Source organism: Leptonotus elevatus, chromosome 19 (genome assembly GCF_054856555.1).
Source record: "Leptonotus elevatus isolate MCC_2025b chromosome 19, RoL_Lele_1.0, whole genome shotgun sequence".
NCBI lineage: Eukaryota > Metazoa > Chordata > Actinopteri > Syngnathiformes > Syngnathidae > Leptonotus > Leptonotus elevatus.
The window spans coordinates 6,514,541-6,536,324 of NC_141257.1; positions in this window are offsets into that span (position 1 = coordinate 6,514,541).

Sequence of the window (21,784 nt, forward strand, 5' to 3'; positions counted from 1 at the left end):
ATAGTCCCCAAAATATATTTATAATTTTTTTTAAATGTCTTTTTATGCTAGAGCATACAGAAGGCTTTGATGCAACCTCTGACCTGAAGAGGTCGCTTAAAGCAATGGTAGTTATTGGTAGCAGGTGGCAGCAGAGTATAAGAGATCAACCAGCGTTTTCAAGATGTTTGTGAATAATGATAAAACTTAGCTATATTCTACTGCTAATTGCTGCAAAGCAGAAACAGATACAAATATACTTTTTTTCTGATGAAAGAAGATACTCTAATCTTCTTAGGTAGGTTTAATGTTTTTATAGCAATAGAACAGAATATTCTGTGGGTCTTACAAAATCAGCCAAAAAACAGTAAAACAGCCAGGAGCGAAGGGGGTTGCTTCAATTAAAAGTGAATCAGTTAAAGTATGCTACTGGTCTATAAACCACTAAATGGTTTGGGTCCTGGATAAATGAAATGCATTCTAATTGAATATAAACCCATTAGGGCTCTGAGGTCAATTAGTAAAGCCTGCATTTCCAAGTAAACATGGTGAAGCAGCATTTAGTGGCAATGCTGCACACAAATTGAATAATTTGGTGTTTACACTCTTTACTTTTCTACATATTAATCAGATTAGCCGATATTGAATGAAGGACAGGAGAAGCGAAATAATAGGGAGGGGCAGATTCGTCATGTACTTTCGATCACAACGTATTTGTTCAAATCTTGTCTGATTCTCCTGTACATGACATGAGTGTGTGGATGTTCTCCCTGTGTCTAACAGGCTATGGCTCCATCCATTATTAATCCTCCATATCTAATTCAGGATGCTGTCTCTCATAGTCCAGGGACTGTGTGTTTTTCGTGTTGGCAAAGCAATGCAACTGCATCTTAAATATTGTAATCTGGGTTGTAGCTGAAATGATTTGCTTTCAATTTCAAGACTTCTTACCTCTAATCGAACTCCAGTTTCACACCGAGCTGTCATAACACTTGCTGCGGCTTGATTTCTCCACTGTTACGTATTGGTCATAATAATTTAGTGGCTTCGCCCAATCTCCTTATGTCCTCACTTAGCTGGAGCTCAAATGTTTTTTCAGGACACATTACGCCCCAAACCCTGAATAATGCATCTTGCCCCTCAGAACTAAATTCCACCTTCTATCAAAGTGGGAATTATCATACCAAACCGATGCAATCTGCACTAATGAAAAATCATTTGAATAAATCTTCAGGTTACTTTTAAAAAGATGACACTTCCTGCGGGTGAGTAGTGCACATACAGTTTTTGTGTTCAGAGTGATCAGAGGAGTCTTGCCAAGTATTCCCTTTAGTGGATTATGTGCAAAAGTGGAGGAATGTGATGAAAGTGGACTAGGGGCTTTAATTGGATTTTTGAAAACGCTGACCGTAGGAGGAGTCTGATCTCAACATGGATTCAGACATTTTTTTTGCCTGCAGCCACAGGTTCTTGGTGAAAGTCTTGCACTACAAATAAATCCTTCAATACAAGGTGAGGAATGGTGTTGCACCCCCCCCCCCCCCAAAAAAAAAATAAATACAGAAAATAATGGATACAATTTGAAGGGATCACATATTTAGACTGGAATTGCCAGTAATAACAATATGCTTATTTTGGCAGGTTTAGCTTGCGATGTAGAACAGCCTTGCATCATAAGGTTAAGCTGCTCTCATGTAGTTAAATCGGCTTATAAAATAATACAAACATCACAGTATGATGCAATTAGAAACAAAGCATGAAATATTTTTGCCATTGACCCCATAGAAAAGTTGGATCGTACCTACAATGTCAGGCAGAAATGAACGGCAGGAAGTGATAACAGTAGCATATATCAAATTATATATTAGGCGTATTTTCTATCAATTTAAACTTTAGGAGCAATACAGCCAATCGTCCAAATCTAAAGCCATCAATTTCAGATGCCGTCCGACTTAATGCTTGCCGCTATGCCACTTGAGCTTTTTCTTTCTTTCACTGTCCATGATTGAAGGGAGACATGATAATATCCCCCTTTTCATGCACTGCTGGGGACAAGTGTGCTTGGTGAGACACATGACTACTGCTATAAAAGAAGTTATTAAACACTAAGAGTGGTGTGCCTTCATCTCCAGTAACATCTCCCGAAACATCAGTCAAGTCACGACTACCTTTTATTTCATTCAATAGGCTGGCTGCTGTTTGGTAGCAGATGGTTGGAAAACGGAGCCAAAGGAAGCTGGAACCCAAAAACATTTTTTTTTTGTGGTTTATACAAAACAGCGTTATCATTCATTGCCAATATTCTGGTACTATTCAAAAAAGCTATTCTAAAATGCTTTCAATCGCACAAATAGACATGGTGGAATAAGCATGGTATACAACAGTGGTCCCCAATTACCCGGTACTGGTCTGCGGGTCACTTTGGACGGGACACTTTGGCCGCACAGTTGAAAGAATGAAAAAAAATTACTTACTGCACTTAGGGTTTATTTTAAGGATGTAAAAATTAGTATGTTAATTTTGAGTTAATTTTAAGTTCCTTTAACGGTGCAAATTCTTCTTAACGCACGATTAATGACCGCCCCTTACTTGGAAAGCCTGTACTGGGGGAATTCCAGGCGCAACCCTGCAGACATATCCACATGAAAAATTAGCAGTAATAAATTATAATAATGACTGGGGTCAAGAATTTCTCAAGTTGCTTCTTGTTAAGGATTAGCTAGCTCTTAATATGAAAAGAAAAATGCACTGAGCTGTCACCGCTGTCTTACAAATGCAATGATACCATCTAGTGGCAAAAAAATGACCTCAACACAAATCAATATCACACTCATTTTTTACAGTACATCCTTTTTTTTTCAACTCAATATTCTGGAATATTACTGTATTGATGACTAAAAGATGCAGCCATATTTCTATTAGTATAACGTTTTTTTTCCACTTTTATTTTAACAACAGTATGAAAACTTCGAAAAAATATTTTATTGTACTGTACATTTTATCGTACAATTAGAACGGATATAAAATGTGAGATTAATCATGAGATAAATATTGTAGTAATGCGATTAATCACAATTACAATTTTTTATTGCCTGACACCCCTAGTTTATTTATTATCCAAGGCTAAAAAATATTTTATTTTGAAAAGCGACCAGATTATCTCTGTGACAACTATGACTGTCTCTTGAAGCATGTCAACATGATAATAATCTTGGTCGCGTAGCGCTGGTATTAAAATCCACAATTCGTTCAGCCATCCCTCAAACTTTTTTTTGCAGTTAAGTACTCCGATAAAATACTCCTCCAGACATAGTGAACACTTCACTTCTATCAAGGCCTCAAAATATCTCAGTCAAGTTTCCTTTTTTTTGCCATTGCTCCAATCTACCCCTCCTCCACCGAAGTTGACATCGAGCCATCAATTCCATTAAGGACTGGCCTGAATCACAAAACCAAAGCTTTCCTTTAGAATATGTCTTTGATGATGATAAGATTGAGCTCAGAAATAATCTTGTAAACCACAATCTGTCACCGGTTCAAACTTTGCCTGTCCACCTTTTCTTTTAAGCGATAACTCTCAAAAGTTCTGCTTTGACACTTAATTATAGGCCATGTTACTGCTGAGATAAAGTAATCTCTTATGGAGACTTAAGCTTGTCACCATGAAAAGCAAAAATGGGAAGTGGGTAACAAACCAGAAAGATTTCTTAAAATGTCGGAAGAACATTTGCACGACTGCTTTCGATTCTTTTTCTTTGATGATTTCCCAGTTGTCCCTTCTAAACGTATCTAATAGTTCCTGTTTTATTGCCTCCCACATAAGGCAGCAGGTTCTTGCTTGCATGTTTGAATCTTATCAACATAACTGTAAATCTTGATATCTGAATTTATTTGTCCAGGCATTTGGCATTGGCTATGAGAAAATCAATGAACTTGGCGTACATATATAGAAATGACAGTAATTCCCTTCGGTTATGGCAGCTGTCTACCACTTTAGAATGTGGAAGAACCAGGAAGGCCTGAGCCAGGATTCAAACCCAGTACCTGAAGGCTGCGAAGCAGACGTGCTAATCACTAAGCAACCGACACGGTTTTGTTAAATTAATCAGGTTGGACGCACACCTCATTTTTTGGGGGAAAAGATCAAGTGCACAAGTGAGAATCTCGTCTCTGCTATTGAGCTTGAATTTAAGAAGGTAAGATGATAAGTTAATTAGGGCACATCCCTTTGGGATAACTGATGCTAATACCAACTTGCGTGGTAATTTTTAAAATTGCTTCTGGCTCATGCAATTGAAAAGATAATGCTAACAATTCAACATGTCCAAGGAGAAAGTCAGAGAGCCACAAACAGTAAAGTGTATCCTCTAAGGGCCACAAACTCTTGTCTGCAGTTAAATTGCAATCAAATTATTGAGAAAAGCACTCTGGAAAACGGCTATGGATTTCGGTTTAAATATGCAAATTGGATAAATAGCAGTTAGCATAGGAATAATAGTCGAATTGCAGTCATGCAATTACAAGTGTGGCTTACATAGTTAGTTGCTTGCTCCCCTCGAACAAGAGGATTCACACAGTTCTCATGGTTTGTTTTCTAATTATATAGGGAGAGGAGAGAAAATGCTGTGGTAAATGTGGAGCAGTGTTGTAAATATGCACAAAATGCACCTGCAGTGCTGTAATGTAGAATTATATTTTAAACACTACTGCCTTGTCTACAGAACAGAGTGTATAGCCATAATAGTTAGGGGTGTCAAAATTAGCGCAATTGATGAATTACTTGGAAAGGCTGTACTTAGGGAATTCCAGTCATAATGCAGCAGAGAAGTCCACGTCAAAATTGTGCATTTAATAAATGTAACGATAATGCATATATTTGTGGAAACTGGGGTCAAGTTGTATTTTACAATTTAAAAAATGGGCAGAATTTTACAAGTTTACAAGATTAGATAGCTCTTAACTCATTCACTGCCATAAATTCATTAAAAAAAAGATGATTACAAATTAGGGGTTAACTCACGATTAATCACAAATTTTATATCTGTTCTAAATGTACAATAAACAATTCTAGGTTTTCATACTCTTGTTAACTAAAGTGGAAAGAAAATGTTAAACTAATAGAAATAGTTCAAATGAATTGTTGACGCTTATAGCCGTCAATGGCAGTGAATGAGTTAATATGAAAAGAAAAATGCACCGAGCTAAGATAAATGAGATAAATGACCTCAACACAAATTAATATCACACTCGTTTTTTAAAGTACAGTACATCTTTTTAATTGTAACTGTATTTTATGAATTCATATGAAATTACTATATCAATGACAAAAATGCAGCCATATTTTTATTAGTTTAACTTTTTTTCCACTTATGTAAGAGTACGAAAACGTAGAAAACATATTTTATTGTACATTTAGAACCGATATGACATTTGTGACTAATTGTGAGTTAACTATTATAGCCATGCGATTAACTCTTTTACCGCCCAAAACGTTGCCACTGATTCAAGGGAAATTGAAACCGTTAGGCAGCAAGTGGAAAAATAGCAAACAGACTTTTAATTATGTCTGACTGAATTATGGTAGGCCAGATTCAGTGTCATGTCTCTCGTTGATGGATTCCTTTCACGCTCTCACGCTACCATTCTCTCGTCTGTCAACTCTCGAGTGCCCCTTGGCTCTGATTGTATTACTCATTCTTGTGGATCATCTGTCATTTCCACTCACTATGAAACATGGCCACATCTCACGACAAGAGAGAAGAAGGGAGATTCCGTATACACTCACCGGTCCAAAAATTAGGCACAACTGCTTTGCCTTTATCAAAACATTGTTCGGTTCTAAAAAATAATAAGCGCATTAGTTCTTAGTCATCAATCACTGCTAGGACTCAAGAGTGTAAATATCTGCCGAAGAATAATAATTTGTGAATTTTTCATCCACCATGTTGATGAGCGTTGGGGTTTTGGCAAGGATGGTGAAATGTTGTTTTAAACAGACCCGCTTGCCACAGACTTTGGGTCATCAGTGTGGTCATTAAGCAGACCGTAATGGGCCATGAGAGAGGCTGTTTTGCTCTGGCTTGGAGCCGGATGACCTGCGGATCACACCGCTATTACCAGCTAACGGATCGCACCATTATGTCTCTGATGGAGGGGAACATGACAAAATTCTGGAGAAGAGGGGGGAAAATTGTTACTTTTCTGCAAAGTAGCATATGTCATGCGAAACGTTTTTCATGCGGAAGTTTTTACCATAAATCATGTTAGAAGCCAATGACAATAAAAACATAATTAAAAAATATATATATTCTCATTATTTGATACAATAGATTCAAGAGTCAACTCATTTACTTAAGATAATTTTCTACTTATTAGCATAAAATTAACAGCAGCGGCAAAAATATGATAAACTATTCACTTTCATCTTCGGTAGCAGGACAACATTCATCTTGCGTTCTATTTTAAAATTAAGTCAACATGACTAATGGCATGTCAGCGGCGGAGACGTACTGAGGTGAAATGATCTTTCACCAGGACAGGCCCACCATGCCCTTGCATAGTGACCTTTTGTCCAATTCATCAATAATGCCAGTGCTTTTTCTCTCAAACTCATTTATACTGTAGGATAGGCAACGTCATAAGGGCCCTCTCGGCACACGCGCATCGTGTTTTCAGACACGTCCGCACACTTTTTTGTACAAAATGATTAATGATCAGGTTGGTGTGGGTTCTCTCATCGACAGTATATGTTGCAATTCAACCTTGTACTGGCAGAAAGTTTGATTCTTGATGGCTGCTCTTAACACCAATTGACAGATAAGGTGCTGAGACTTGGTGAGCGGCCACTTGCTCGGGAAAAATCCAAGAGTCTAAAGAGAAAATCTCACCTAAAGAAAGATGACATCAAATCAGAATTTTGATTTTTGTACTTGGCTGTCACTTGAAAGTGTCAAGTCTTCGCGCAGCCTAACTTCTATTGTCATGGTAGAGGTGGTAATATCTCAAATTCCCAATGATTCGCCTATATGTACATTTTCAGAGAGACAGCTAAGAAAAAATTGTGAAGGGTTGGCACATACTCAAGAGTCTCAACAATGTGTATACTGTAGAAGTAATTCACAAGTCAATTTTCCATTCTATGTCACCTTGGTGACATTTTTCAAGTACAGTAAACACATGCCCCCCAAATAAGGTATCAACCCTGAACTACACATTACTCTATCAATTTCAATTTAAAAGACAGGAAGAAAAAATATGTTGTCAAGCAGTCTCAATAGCCGACACTATCAATATGGAATGCTATTAACGCCGCACTCAATCAAGTCTCAAGTAGTTAAGCCTGATTTAAAACGTCACCTCAATTTCATATCTAAATGATTCACCAGATAATGGCCGACATATTTAATATTTTCTCTCTTGAAGGAACCCAGTATGATGTCTCGTAATGGCGCGCTAATATGTATATTGAACGCCAAGGGCATTGAGGCTTTTATCCTTGTCCAAATGATTTAAAAGGGAGTAAAACTGAACCCTTCAATTGGCATTTTTATTAAAGCCAATAACAAAATTGGCATTAAACCTGAAATTGGTCTTCTCATCCTTCTCCAAGTATAGCCTCTGAAACAAGATGGCTTGACACGAGAGGGCTCACATGCTTTGCCAAATAGGGGAGAATTCCACTTTGTTGCAGAACTGCAGGATTTGTTTAAACTCATCCACGAAAATTAGACGTTTGTCTAATGTATTATTTAAGTGGGTTAGCCTCACCCTAACCCTTATTGATGTTTATTGCCACTCAAGTGTGAGCAATCTACAATATGACATTTTAACCAATAGTGTGCCGATTTTTGGCACCAGCAAAATGAGAACAGGACATAAAATGGAGATGCAGTAAGAGAGGAAAATTGAGCCTCCTCTGTCTGCGTCAATCCAATGGCAGCGACATGTACGCAAGCCGTCGCTAACTAAGCAGCTGGTCCACCCTACGGGAGTCATTAGCAGTGACGCTCATCCTTTTGTTACACAACGCAGTTTGTGTCTCTCACTCCTGAGTCCAACCCGGGGGCCCATCGTGTTCCCCCTGCACACCTGGCTTTTCCCCCTCCATCTTTGCTTTGGTTTATTTGGCTTCCATGAGTGACTGCTCTCACACAAGGATGGATAAATACGATGCAGGAGAGAAGTAGAATCGGCATGACAAGGAATACGACTTGATGAGATGGGTAGGGGAGCCAAAAAAATTAAACAAAAAATATGTTAAAAAGATGACGCTTGGATCGGTTCATTATAATGTTGTTGTTTCCATCAAAAGTTATAAAAGTTGGAAGAACAACCAAGCAGTCAACTGTTTTGCAGGGGCTTGGTATGACTTCCATAGTGATAACGGTAATTAAATGGAAAGAACGTAGAAAGTGGTGCTGTAAAAAATACAGTTGATTATAATGAAGAGGATTCAAGGTTTTTTTGCATTTCTTGAACATTTTTGCACAAAGCTCTGAGGCCATGTAACAATCGTCACTTCTCATCCCTACTAACGCTCCGTGTCAAACAATTTACATAGCTCAAACCCCTTGCATACCATGCGGAGGACCCCGAAGTCAGATCATTATCCGTGCTGTGTTAAACTGTATGGCATTGTATCACTCGATAAGCTTTACGGTTTCTTGTATTTCCTTGAATTCTTAGAATCGTAATTCAATGCAAGCCAAAATGCCCACTGCCTCTCTGCGGTTAAGCCATCGGAAGAGTCACTTGTATCAAAGATTCCTTGCGCCTTTCCTTAAATCACAGCATGGCTGCAAGTCTGGAACTGGCTCATACACAAAGACCCCCACACTTGCTTGCTTTGGCCCAGAAACATCTCCGCTCAGCCAGCCCACATCAACCCAAAAAGATCCCCTTATGGTGGCTCAAATATGATCAGATATATTGACCCTTTTTTATTTGGTTGTATTTTACAGTCTTATCAAAGAGTTGGTAAATTGTATTTAAGTACCAATAGATGGGTTTAGGCAGTAATAAAGACGCTCACCCAAAGGAATTGAATAGTTTTCCAAAAGACATATTCCCTGTCTCATCTATATGAGACAGAACATTATGTATAATTGATCCCTAGAGTGGGACGCTTGAGAGAAAATACATATTTCCTTTTTGGAAATGTTGTTGTGCTCCTTCTTCTGGGAAGATTAACGTCCTTTCTTGGCTTGCCGACTTGTCTTGGCCGTTACTCAACTCTGTTGGGAATTGGGAGGATTATTCCCACTGCACAAGGGTCATCCCTCCAAGATTCAATGAAAACTGAGGCCACCATTGTGAATTAAGTCAATTGTATGGGTTTTTGAAGTGACCAACATTTTGGGGAAAACTGGTCCATTTGTTATAATTTCATGTATTTTTTGTTTAGGATGATTGATAAGGATACAAAGACAGTAGACTTTATTTAAATACAGTACATTGACAGATAATTGACTGTACCTAATCTCTTTCTATAAACCTCAAATCCCTCTAGGTAGCCTTTGGCACTTGTTTTTACATAATCATGAATTACTTCTTAATTTCTTTTATTAGCCCTGTTATCACCAAGGAAGCTATTCAAGGCATGTTGAAGAAATGCACTGTAATTTCTAATTATTGTAATTGATTAATGGCAATGCCATTTTTGAAGTATAGTAAGTTCACAAAGTTAATCAGCTCTGTGACTCTGTTCAGGAACCAAGGTCATGTTTCCCATTGAAATAAATGGAAATGCAATCAATTAATTCCAACATCAAAACAAAGTTATCTTATTTTTCATAGATAAAAACAAATACTGCACAATATGGAAATTACAGAAGTCTCCCGTCTTCCTTATTTTTCTCTGCGGTGTTGGCAGCATCACACCTGAGAATGAGGCACTTCAAAGAATAATCACCAGTGGGGAAACCCCGGTCAGCGCGCTGGCTCTTATCACTTTTTTTTTTCTCGCCCACCTCTCTCTTCCTTCGTTCCCTCCGCGGTGTCGACAGGATCACACCTGAGAATGAGGCGCTTCAAAGCAGCCCAGTCTTGTAATACCACTATTGCTAGCAGGTTTCACTTTCTTTGGAGCCATACTGAGGGATAATTTAGCGCAAAGAAACGAGAAAAGAAGAAATAAATGCAATGTGTGACAGAGTCAAATATTTTTTATGTGAGGCAAGAAAATCACAATTGCGCCTTTCAAGGCCATGCAAAGACTGTCAACTGAAAATAGTGCCTCTATGTTTTCTTTGAAAAATGTGTTCGTTAACTATGTCCGTAGGTGAAGTAAAAATCCCATCATGGAAATTGTTTATCTGCCTGTTGAATTGAAGGGTTTGTACTTTTTGGACCTGGTTTTTGACACCTTGAGAAACTGTACGAATCTCAAGCATATGGGATGCAAGAGAAAATGAATTATTCTTAAGACATACTCAGATCTCTACCATTTGTTTCACTTAGATCATTTAGACTTGATAAAAAGCACTTTCCAACAGCAATCTTAAAATGGAAACACACTTAAAGCACAAATCATTAGCCGTTATCTTCACTAAAGATCCTCCTCAATTTAAGACTGATTTTGCCTGCTAAAAATGAAGTAAAGTCAGCTGGCGTTAAATGCAAGCCAGATTCTGGTGCAGTGCATATAATATTTAACAACTTCCATATGAATTATGCGTCCTGTTGGAGTTGTGATGAATATGGGAGAATGTAAGGTTGATTAGCCCAAGTACACTTGCAGGCCACAAAATGTGATAATATGTATAATATACCACCTTTACCAGATTTCAATAGTTTCCATAAGCCTAATCACAGAATCCTCGTTGGAACTTCGAAATCGTGTACACAAGTTCAGGCTCGTACCCTGCCAGAGAGGTGAAACAAATCCCTGGATGTTCCCCTGATCCCTATCCTACGTACATTCAGAGATACCATTCACAAGCAGCTTCAGAACTAATCTGACCTAAGAGTCAACAAAGCAGAAATTGGTTCTATACTGGCAAAAGATTATAAGCCAAGTGTAGAACTACATCAATATTTTTAATAAAGCGCATATATTGTCAGGTCTTTACTTTATGCCACTCTACCTAACAACGTGACCGACAAATGTTTCTGTAGAGAGTGGCTCTCTTGTGCTCTGTCAGAAAGTACAATATGGCAATTTAATCTCAGCCATCACTGCCCGTGGAACATTTGGCGAAAAAGCAAGAGGAGAATATAAATAGGACATCAGAGACTAATGGGGCTCATTTTAGGCGAATAATATGACCTGCAGTATTTCAGAGAGAATCAAGGATAATCAATTAAGAGCCCCTTTAGTGAAGGCACCGACTTTAATTACTCTGCGAATGTGATTATTCTCTCAGTTGCGACCTACCGACCGCCCAAGAATACGTAGATATTATACTTGCAACATTAAGAGTGCTGGCTCATTCGGGCAGTAGTCCAAAGAGCACGAGACAGGAAAATGAAGTTTAGATATGTTCTCCATTAAACAGAAAATTTGCATTTGCCTGCTTACATTTTGTTTTTGTGTTCTACTGTAAGTCGGGATGCAATCTGTGTGTCCATATCAATCCAACACTACCGTATTTTTTCGAACCATATGGCTCTCGAGGACCGAACTTGGCCACCCCTGGACTAGACCAAAAAAATCGGAATTGAGCATTAAGACCAGCAGTATGAATTTAGCCAAAGATAATGTGCCTTATAATCCGGCGCCCCTTATGTATGAAAATATAATAAAATAGAGCCGTTTATTGATATTGCGCTAGATAATACTGTGTGCGTAATTTTCATGACATACCGTAGATAGCTCGATTATCGCAAATGCTTTGAATATGTCAGGCCTGCTTCTTTGGCACTAATTGATGCGTCAATTTGGGAACGATGCCCGCCAAATTGAGGACCAGTCCAAGAAGAAGAAAAAAAATCATGTTAAAGGGCATGACTTTGGGGTGATAAAGCTTTATATCACCGGATTGACTGAATTCTTACTCCTCCCGCAAATTATTCAAAAAAATTTTTTTTTGCCAAAGTTAAATGACTCGACAGATGGATTATATCCCTGTTGCCCAATTCACTGCATGTAATAGGTAGGAGTGTGTGATAAGTGTGTCGACCATTTTCTGTGGGCGGGGCCAAGATCACATCAGCCTCTCTGCTATTAGGAGCCAATTGGGAAAAAGGCTGACTAACTGTTCTGTAATGACCTTGCATCTGTTTTGGATGCGTGTGGTGGTAATAAAGAAAGGCGCAGGCTTTCGAAGACACTTAAGAGCTTTAAGGTTAATTGCTTGCAGTAGCAGTCAAACTCAATATGCTGATCAATGGTCTGTGCATCCTCCAGGTTCATTTCCTCATAATTACACTACATGCGCCCCGGCCGATGCATAAGTCTGTCATCGTTAAAATCTCAAGAATGGGCGGGGCAAGTGAGTGGTGAGCGATTGAATGTGAAAAGAATGAAAGGAAAATCAATACAAAGTGTTCTTTAGTATTCATTAGCAGCCACCTTGAAATAATAAAACAGTTTTTTCGAGTGACGTAAATAAGCGGTTCAGAAATTTAAAGGTTAAAGTGGCTGAATGCTTGAATAATGTGGCACATTTCAATTGAGCTGTACTTTTCTATTTAGGAGATTCATTCAGTAGGTGATTTTCTTTTTATCACTAACCTTATATAGCATCTAATGCAAAGGCTGGAATTTAAAAGTACCAGCTTGGAGCGCACATCTCAACAGCATAAAAAAAAAAAAGTTTAGTTTTGCACTTATCCACAAATGCCATTTCAATTCCCATTAATTTAAATCAAATGAATGGAAAAGCTTGTTAATGACAAACATAATAAACCCTTTCAAAGCGGTTTAGCTCATTAGTTTAGCTTCAAACCTTTTGGACTGCAGCGTAACACAAATATTAGTCATGTGCGGGCACACACACACACACACACACACGATGGTGCATGTTTTCACTGATGTGTGTACTCAAGTCACCGAATATAATCCTTGGCCTTTACACCATATGCCTGTAGGTCTTTCAAAAAATGTCAAATTAAAACAGAAAAGGGGCAAATAGCTGTCTGCAGTTTGATTAGCTTGTTTTCAGGCTGCACAACACACACACACACATACACATTTATACAGCAACAGAATAGCGAAGGTCTGTGCAGAAAATATAATTATTATAAAAGCACCGTTATTACATTGGGTGCATTATTTTTGTAATTAAAAAAAAAAAAAAAGCCGCTGCCGTAGGGTGCTAGTGGTTGAGGTATCGGAAAAATGAGAACATGTTGTATAATCGGAATGATAATATTACTAATAATAGAGTTTGTTGTGGGTGTGTAGTGTGAATCAGGTGTTTGTCTATGTAGCCGGATCTGAATAATTTGCAATTACAATATATTCAATTCATTAATATATGGTCTAATGTCTCAATGTGAGCCTCCTGGTTTTATGGAGTTTTGTTGAAGATTGCATGTAAAAGGCACCCGAGATTTGATCTGCGGGGGAGTTTTTATGAAAAGCCAGCAGGTCAAAAGATGCTTGTTGAAAGTCCATTTAGTAATTGTTAAATTCACATGAACTACAACGTGATCATATCCCTTTTGCAATCTTTAATTTAGTGATCCTCAAAGGATTTGTTTTTTTTTCCTTTGACATGATCAACTGAACTCAATAACCTTAGCTTCTCAACATTCATAATTCAATGAAGATATTAAACTGCGGTGTCGACTCTACCGGGAAACATGCGCCATGTGAATGTTTACAATATTGTAAAAAGCAAAAAATGTATTTGTATTTTTTTCCACTCTGCTTTGTTAGTTGTAGTGGCAGTTCTCAGCAAGAGTGAAAAATCATTGGACCGTCGTCTTTAAAACATAAAAGACATGCAAATAATGTTGTGAGGTTCAACTACTGCAGTTGTTCTCAAATGGGGGTGCGTGTACCCCTGGGTGGTACGGGAGATATAAAAATATATGTCAAAAGTATATGTAAATACTTAAGAAAAATATAAGTTCAAAAAATGTATTTTACATTCATTAGGGTATTCCATTTCAGTATCCTAAAAACCCAGCATCTCCCCCATACCAGAATGGTTCAACCCAACTCGGTTTAAAATATATTTCACAGGGCGTACGTCACTGAAAAAAGTTGAGAACCACTGAATTACTGTATTTACTAATTCAACTCAACAATATTTAATTTACAAACTCATCGGCAACCATGCCACATTTAAAGTGGTCTTTTCACAGAGCAAATGGGCAAAGTGATGGATCAGACCTGAACCCCCTCCAACTTAACTGTCCTGCCAAGCTGAGCTTGACCTCTTCCCTCTCTGAGAAGGGCTTGTGTGCAGGGTGGCAAATGAATCTGAGGACAGTTGGTAACAGAGGTCACCATGTGGTCACTTGTCCTGCAGCGAGTCAGAGCAAATCCAATCTGCTGGTTTGCATTTGTCACATTTAGAAAAGAAAAGCAAACAATAAGAACAGAGGAGACAAATTGGTAAACCAATAATTTTTTATAATGGTATATGTAGCCTGAGATTAAAGAATATTGATCATCAAATATTTATTTTCTGGAAACTGGTTTGGTAGAGGCAAAGGGATAGAGAACAAAATATTGCCAAAAAACCTGCCTCCAAAGTGATTGATAACATTTTTGGGTGAGTATTCCTTTGTTTGTTTTGTTTATTTGGTCAACGTAACAAAAATGACAAAAATGTTAGACCAGCAACAAATAAACCATCCTCAACTGTCATATTTTGTGCCACACTGTGGATTTGGAATGCTACCAAGCCATCTAGGATGGTTCAGTTGCTTGTAAGCCATATTTCCAGAAATCCACGGTCATTAAAAATGGCTGAAGATTTGAAAATAAATGAAAAAATATGCCCCTCCAAGATTGGATTTCATGCCAATTTTGGTTGCTACCAGGTCCCCAGCTATGAGTTTCAGAGTCTCCTCTGCTGATTTGGGGCAGTAGAGGAAAAAAAAAAAAAAAAGTCAGAACACGCACAAAACTAGTTGGTTATGCGCATAAAACATATTTCGTTGCTGCCATGGACGTGTGAGAACATTATTACATGGACCCCCTTCAAAAAATTCATTTCATGCCATTTTTGGGCCCTGCTAAAAATGCCAAACATAAATTCGTATTCAATCTATGCATACATTCCCTCAGTGTGATTGCATTTGTGCTTAGTCAACAAGAATGACTGACATAATTACAACAACAACAACCTGGATTGTGCACATAACTGGACTTGGAGTAATGATTTAAAAAAAAATATGTTCAATTTTTTGTTCATATTCTCTCAAAGTTCAGTTGCACATACGTAGACCGCCTTGACATCTAGAACATCAACAAATTAAGTTCAGGAATCCAACAGGAACACTTGATTATAAAGAGGAAAGAAAAGGTCAGGCAATTCATCAGCCGCATACCTGGTCATTACAGCAACACCAACGGAATCTGTGACAAATGAACCCTTCTCGCTTTAATGGACTTGGCCTTCTGCTATTCCGAGCACACCGTGCAGAGTGACAATAAGAGCCAACAAGGCCCATTCACCGGCTTGTCGAGATCCAGAACACCTCTCGCAACCTCTTCAGCCAAGACCCGGGAATTAACAAGCACCCACTTCGAAGCAGAGTGCACACGGGCTAATGGACGAACATGTGGGAGGAAGATGATCACTGGGAGAATTTGTATTATGTAACTTGGTGCTGATATGGTACACAACAAACTCTGTAGTGTTCATTATTTTGAGTTACTGGGTGTTGTTTGAACAAGCATTATGGGCGTTAAATGTACACTTCCGATTTTACTGTGTACCTATGCATCTTTTTTTTTGCATCATTCCAACAACCTACTCTACCTTTCTCACCGACTGCCCTCTTTAACTTTCCATACAATCCCCCATAAGCACAAAAGTGAGGCCCCACAATAGAAGTAATTACCGCATCATTCAGCCAAAATGACAAATGTCACCAATCCATGACCTGAAGTCAGAACAGTTTTCACCTCACATGCATTTGTAAAACATAATCCTCTCCCCTAAGCCGGCCATTATTAAAAAATCAGGAAAAGCATCACTGTGTGTGTAGGCTGTGACAGGTATGTATGCGGAAGTGGGAGGCAGGGAATGAGATTGTCGGCAACGCAGGTCGCCATGTCCGGAGCAGAAGGGTCGTATGGCGAGCCCAACACTAATTACAATGATGAATAGCATTGGCTGTGAGTTCAGCTAAGTAGCGATTGATATGGCATCTGTGACCCAAACCAACAGCATACATGAAGGACAAAGCATGCAGAGTATTAAGACAAGGACAAAAAAAAAAAAAAGTGGTTTGTCCAGGGGCGGGAGAAACTATTTGATTTAGTGCATACAGAGTCAACTTTTTACAGTGTTTTTTATCAACATAACACATTTGGCATTGCACCCACTCACTCTAGAGGTTATTAACCTTGTTGGAGGTACTGAACCTCAGCATGCGTGCATTCACTGAACCCTTTTTTATAAAAAAAATAATATATACATATATATTAGTAAGTTTGTGTTGCTAGTTGAGCTGGACTAGATTTGCTCACAGGGTTTAAAGTACTCCGGCACGGTGTTGGATTTCCGGCTTAAGAGCCACTAGCGCGATGACAAAATCCAGCGAAGTAAACAGTTTACACGTGGGGAATATTTGACACATCTGGCAAAACACCGCCAATGTGTAGAGAAGGCCAACTTCAAAATAAAGCTTCGCATACCAAGTAATATGTGGAGCGCAATGCCAATGAATGCTTTTATTTTGTTGTTCCCAGAGTTTTCCAAATGCCCAGTCCATCCACGGCAACACATGGAATAGTAATTAATGGTTTGATGTCGGTCGAACAATGAATCGGCACGTTGGACACTGCACCACCACTACGCGGAAAAAGTTCAGGCTCAGGATTCTTTTTTTACTTTAAGCCCTGCGCTTAACTGACTCCCATCACTCAACTCAACTCTGTATTTACTTGAAAACAACCACCAGTTTTCTGAAGATGGAACCCAGGGGCAGCATATACAATGAAAACAGCAGAAGCCCCAGAGTTGAACCCTGTGGAGCACCACGCGCTCTGCTATACATGTGAATTCATATTGTACATATTCGTTCAACCACTTTTTTATTTAGTTGACGTAGCTAGTATGAAGTAGATGGCCAAGTGGGACATTTCACAGTACACTGCACTTCTTCCAAAATTTAAATTGAAAACTTCCAGTTCATGTGACCTCAGGAAAATCAGATTTTAGTGTTTTGTATCATGTTAGGCCTAAAATAGTGGATACGTGCATATGCAACTAAGTCCAAAAAATCTGTAGCAATTTTGCATATCCGCACAGCTGCCATTTGTAAGTGTCAGAAAGTGAGACGAAGAGCACTCCCATAATACGCAACATCAAACGGAGACACGGTGAGCTGGAGTACAATTAAGAACTCTCATCCCTGACACCGCTGCAATCAAACAGGCCCGGAAAATGGGTGGAAATGAGGTCTTCAAATTGCTGCATTAGCACTTGTAAGCTATTGCATTTCTGTTATTCTGCAAGGGTGAGGAATTTCTGTACAGTACATGTAATCAGACTGGAGTCATCCAACATACTCGGTGTGTCAGAAAAGTTCCAGGACTGGTTTGATTTTGTTAATTGAGTCTTAGGTGTTTTTCTATCATGCATTTTGTGTGCATTTACAACTTTTTTTTCTCTTTCATTTTTGATTGTGTTTCTTATGGCATTGTTCAGATGTGCCAAATGATATCTATAATATTAGATGCGGACTCTGAATTCAATAGTTTAATACTTGAAGAGAAGTACACTCCATTTAGATCAATTGGACATTAATCGTTTGCTCAACGGCTGACTTAGAAAGAAGTAAAATACTTAAGCAATTACGTGAAATTCAAATAGAGCACAGTTGGCTGTCAAGTAGCAAACTTGAGAGTGGACTGATATTATATGATGTTATTCATGCGAACATTGACAGAGTTCAACTTTAAACTGAAATGAAATTCAGACTTGTTTGAGTAATGCAATATGTTGAAACTTAATATTTTAAGCTACTTCCAAAGTCTGAACAAAAACAGTCCACATATAAAAACATAAACAAAATAACAAGCATGAGAGAGTATGATGTATTTTAAAAAGTTCCCGAGGAAACAAAGGAAAAACTATATATATATATGAACAAACTGATTTGCAGGAAAACAGTGTTTATTTGAGCAAACATGAATGATGAAGTGAGTAATTGATTTAAAAATTGAGATCTGGCAAGCAAATCAAGAGCATCTTGGTTGAAAAAAAAAAATCATCCACATGGAGTATGACAGTCCCATTAAATCAGTTTTCAATTTCAGCAACACGTCAACAGATTTGGAAAGAAGCTGCAGCTCCTCATGCAGAGGAAATATCAGCGCACGAGGGAGCGAGTAGATTCACCGACCAAGCAAGAAATTAAGTTGGCACACCAGAATCATACAAATGTCTGTTCTTGTTCCCTAAATAAAAGTTTTACTGTATAATACCTTGACAATTTGTTTTGTGTTTTATTTTTTGCAGAAACTGGTGAAATCTTTTTATTTAATGAATAACATTCTTCGCAGTAAGTGAACTGGCAGCAGCACTTTGAGAAAAAAGTTTTCTATAGGTCACGCACATTACGTCTGTATGCCAGCATGCAAAAATGCTAAGAAGCATATATTGAAATGTACTGTTTTTTAGGCTACTAAATATAGGACACCGTTAATATTTTGGGGGATTTTAATATTTTTATTTCAACATCAGTCACCAGATACTGCGCGGGTTTGGCTCATCATCTTCTTATCTTAGCGTCTCTGTTGCCGCCGGACAAGTTGGGAGAGTAGAGGCCTGTTGCCAGGCAACAACGTCGAGCATATGATTAAAACTTTGATTTTCAATCCATCACACGAGATACTGATGTAGCTTCTTTTCCTGGATGATCTGCAGAGCGGCTGGGATGGACTCTTTGCACAACATCGAACCGCGAGCCAAATTAATTCTCACTGTGAAATAAAACATTTGGTTCACGAAGAGTTGAACAATCTCAGAATGTCGCAAAAAACGAAAGCTGTACGGAACCTGATACTGTTCAGTCAGGATTCCCCAGACTAGATGAAGATGTCTAACTCCATCCGTAACATCAAACAAATGACATTGTACACCACCAAGAAGGGTGTTTCCAAATGATTTCATCATCTTGACTGATTCTGATCTGTACAAGATTCTCTCATGTTCGATTCTGAGTGACTATTTGTAAGATAGAGAAATGATTGAGGAGAAAATAGATGTACGTTTGAAGCAAAGAGTCTCTAGGATCTGTAACAATGAGGAGTCTCAAGTATCGAGAGTCTTAGAACTTCAGCCTCAGGCATTATGGTGATACACGAATGGCATATTTAGCCCTGACATGGGAGGGGAAAAAGACAGGTGTGCATGTCCATGGGGTTCAATATTCATTTCTCAGTCAAAGCACTGATCCAAGATTCATCTAAATCACCCACCCAATTTTGTGTGCACGTCGTTCACCAAACCCTTCTTCATTGGGAAATAAAAGGCTACAGAATTGAACCCTGTGGAACACCATACGTTCTGTTCTGTTATACATTTGAGTTCATAGTGCAAATACAGTATTCTTCCGAAGACTTTCTTTTTTTTTTTTTTTTGCTCAAAATAGTATAAAGGAAGAATGAAGAAATCACACACACACACATCACAACAGCCACAAGTCGACTACTGAGTGCACCAAATTTCCTGCAGTACAGAAAGGTCAAGAAATTTAGTGTGATTATCGGCAGCCAAAGACGGCCAAGCGGGGTGTATCGTCATGAATCATCTTAGTCGAGTGTGTGTCTTGACCTCCGCCGAACCACTGACACAGAGTCACTGAACCCCTGGGGTTCGATCGAACCCAAGTGAAGAGGATTTTCGATTTCTAGAAGCCAAAGATTATGGAACAGTGACACACAGAGGCTAAAGATAAGAAGCAGAGATCAGATGTTGGGATAAGATTACCAAAAAAAAAAAAAAACTTGCAAGGTGGGATTCAGTAAAGAAATGTGAGATGTCACAGACAGCAGAATGGGACTTTTATTGGGCTCATACAAAGACTACAGAAAGACTCTAGGACAGGAGTGAAGGAATCACCAGCCAGAATTATAGCAAGGCCAGGCTGGAATTAGATTTAAAAAAATAAATAAATAAATAAAATAATGTATAGAGAATACATTTTATAGACTGGTGACAAAGATTAACCTCCACCAAAGTGATGGAAATGTGGAAGTGAGAGCAATTCATTCAATCATGGCTTGGGGCTGCATGTCAGATCCTGGGACAGACTCTTTATTCATGGCCAACATGATGACAACAGCAAAATGAACCTCGAAGTTCCAGAAATCTTTTGTCTGCCAAGTTAAAGGAAGATTCATTTATGTAGTTAATAAATCAAATCAAAACACGTGATTACATAAATTATTATCAAAAGATAGTTAAGGCAAAGTCTTCACGTCAACATTCTATGATTTGCTATTTTCAAAGGAATTTTAAACTCGAAACATGTAGCCAGGAATGCAGGCTACAGTGGGGACAAAAACACCAGAAAAGGTACCAGGAAAAATCTCAATTTAAGAAAAGGAATAAATCAAGACATGCGTGTGTCCAAAATATATATTTCACTTTTAGTACTTTGGAGTTTTGATCTTCCATATGCATTGACCAAGGCTGATTGGATGGTAAATTTGGGGGGGGGCTACATTGGCTGGGCTAATCAAACTCATTCATCATTTGAATTAATTACCAAGAACTCTAAGACGCTGTGGAAACACAAATTATAAATTCCTTGCGGAACTGTTACCACCAAGAACTCCCTTTACGCAGAACTCAAAGAACCTGGGCTTGTTGGTGGAAAAGCAGCTATTGAAATGGGCTTTCGTGTGGACGGGGCCTAAATACGAGCCGACTGACGAGACAACGAGGAGCACCTGATTGACGAGCACAGGTGGAAACAAACGGGCGAGACAGGATACAAGAAACTAACCTAAATATGTAAATCATGACCTCGTGAGTTTTCTACAGAATATGAAAAGTTATCAAACCAGCAATTACATTATCCAACAAATACATATTATGAAACAGACAGAGCCCTATGATAATATTTACAACGAACTGTAGTTTAATTGGTGAATGGGAATTCCCTTGGGCACACTTCTATTGGTTCTGAGTGGGCGTGCTGTTGCTGCAATTGTGGTTCTTACTGAGGGGCCGACTAATCCGCTGGTTGAAGTGGGATTGAAGCCGAGTGACTGATTGACTGTTTGATTTAACACAATTCCTGAGGAGTTGGATCAAAGCAACATATCCAGCGGGTCCTACACCCTCTGGGATTGATATCACTTGTACATTGCAATCATCCTGCATAAAAGGCTGACTAGGAAAAGGCTGACGAGGAGGTCCAGAGACTGACTCACCGAACCACAAGTTAAAAACCACTATTCTAGCAACTGACAACATTCCCCCAAAAATGTTCACTGTAACTTTTTTTCTGCATTTTGTTCAGTACAATTGGTACAAATTGGTGGCTATGAATTTATTAACAACAAAACAACATGAGGTCATCGTACGGGTATCACAGCACCTGAGGATAATCACTATTTATTTTTAATTTTTTTATATGCACATTGACTTATTTCACTTTCTTTTTAATCATCCCCTGCTGCACTTGTTTTATTGCAATCACAGAATAAAGTCTTTGCTGCAGG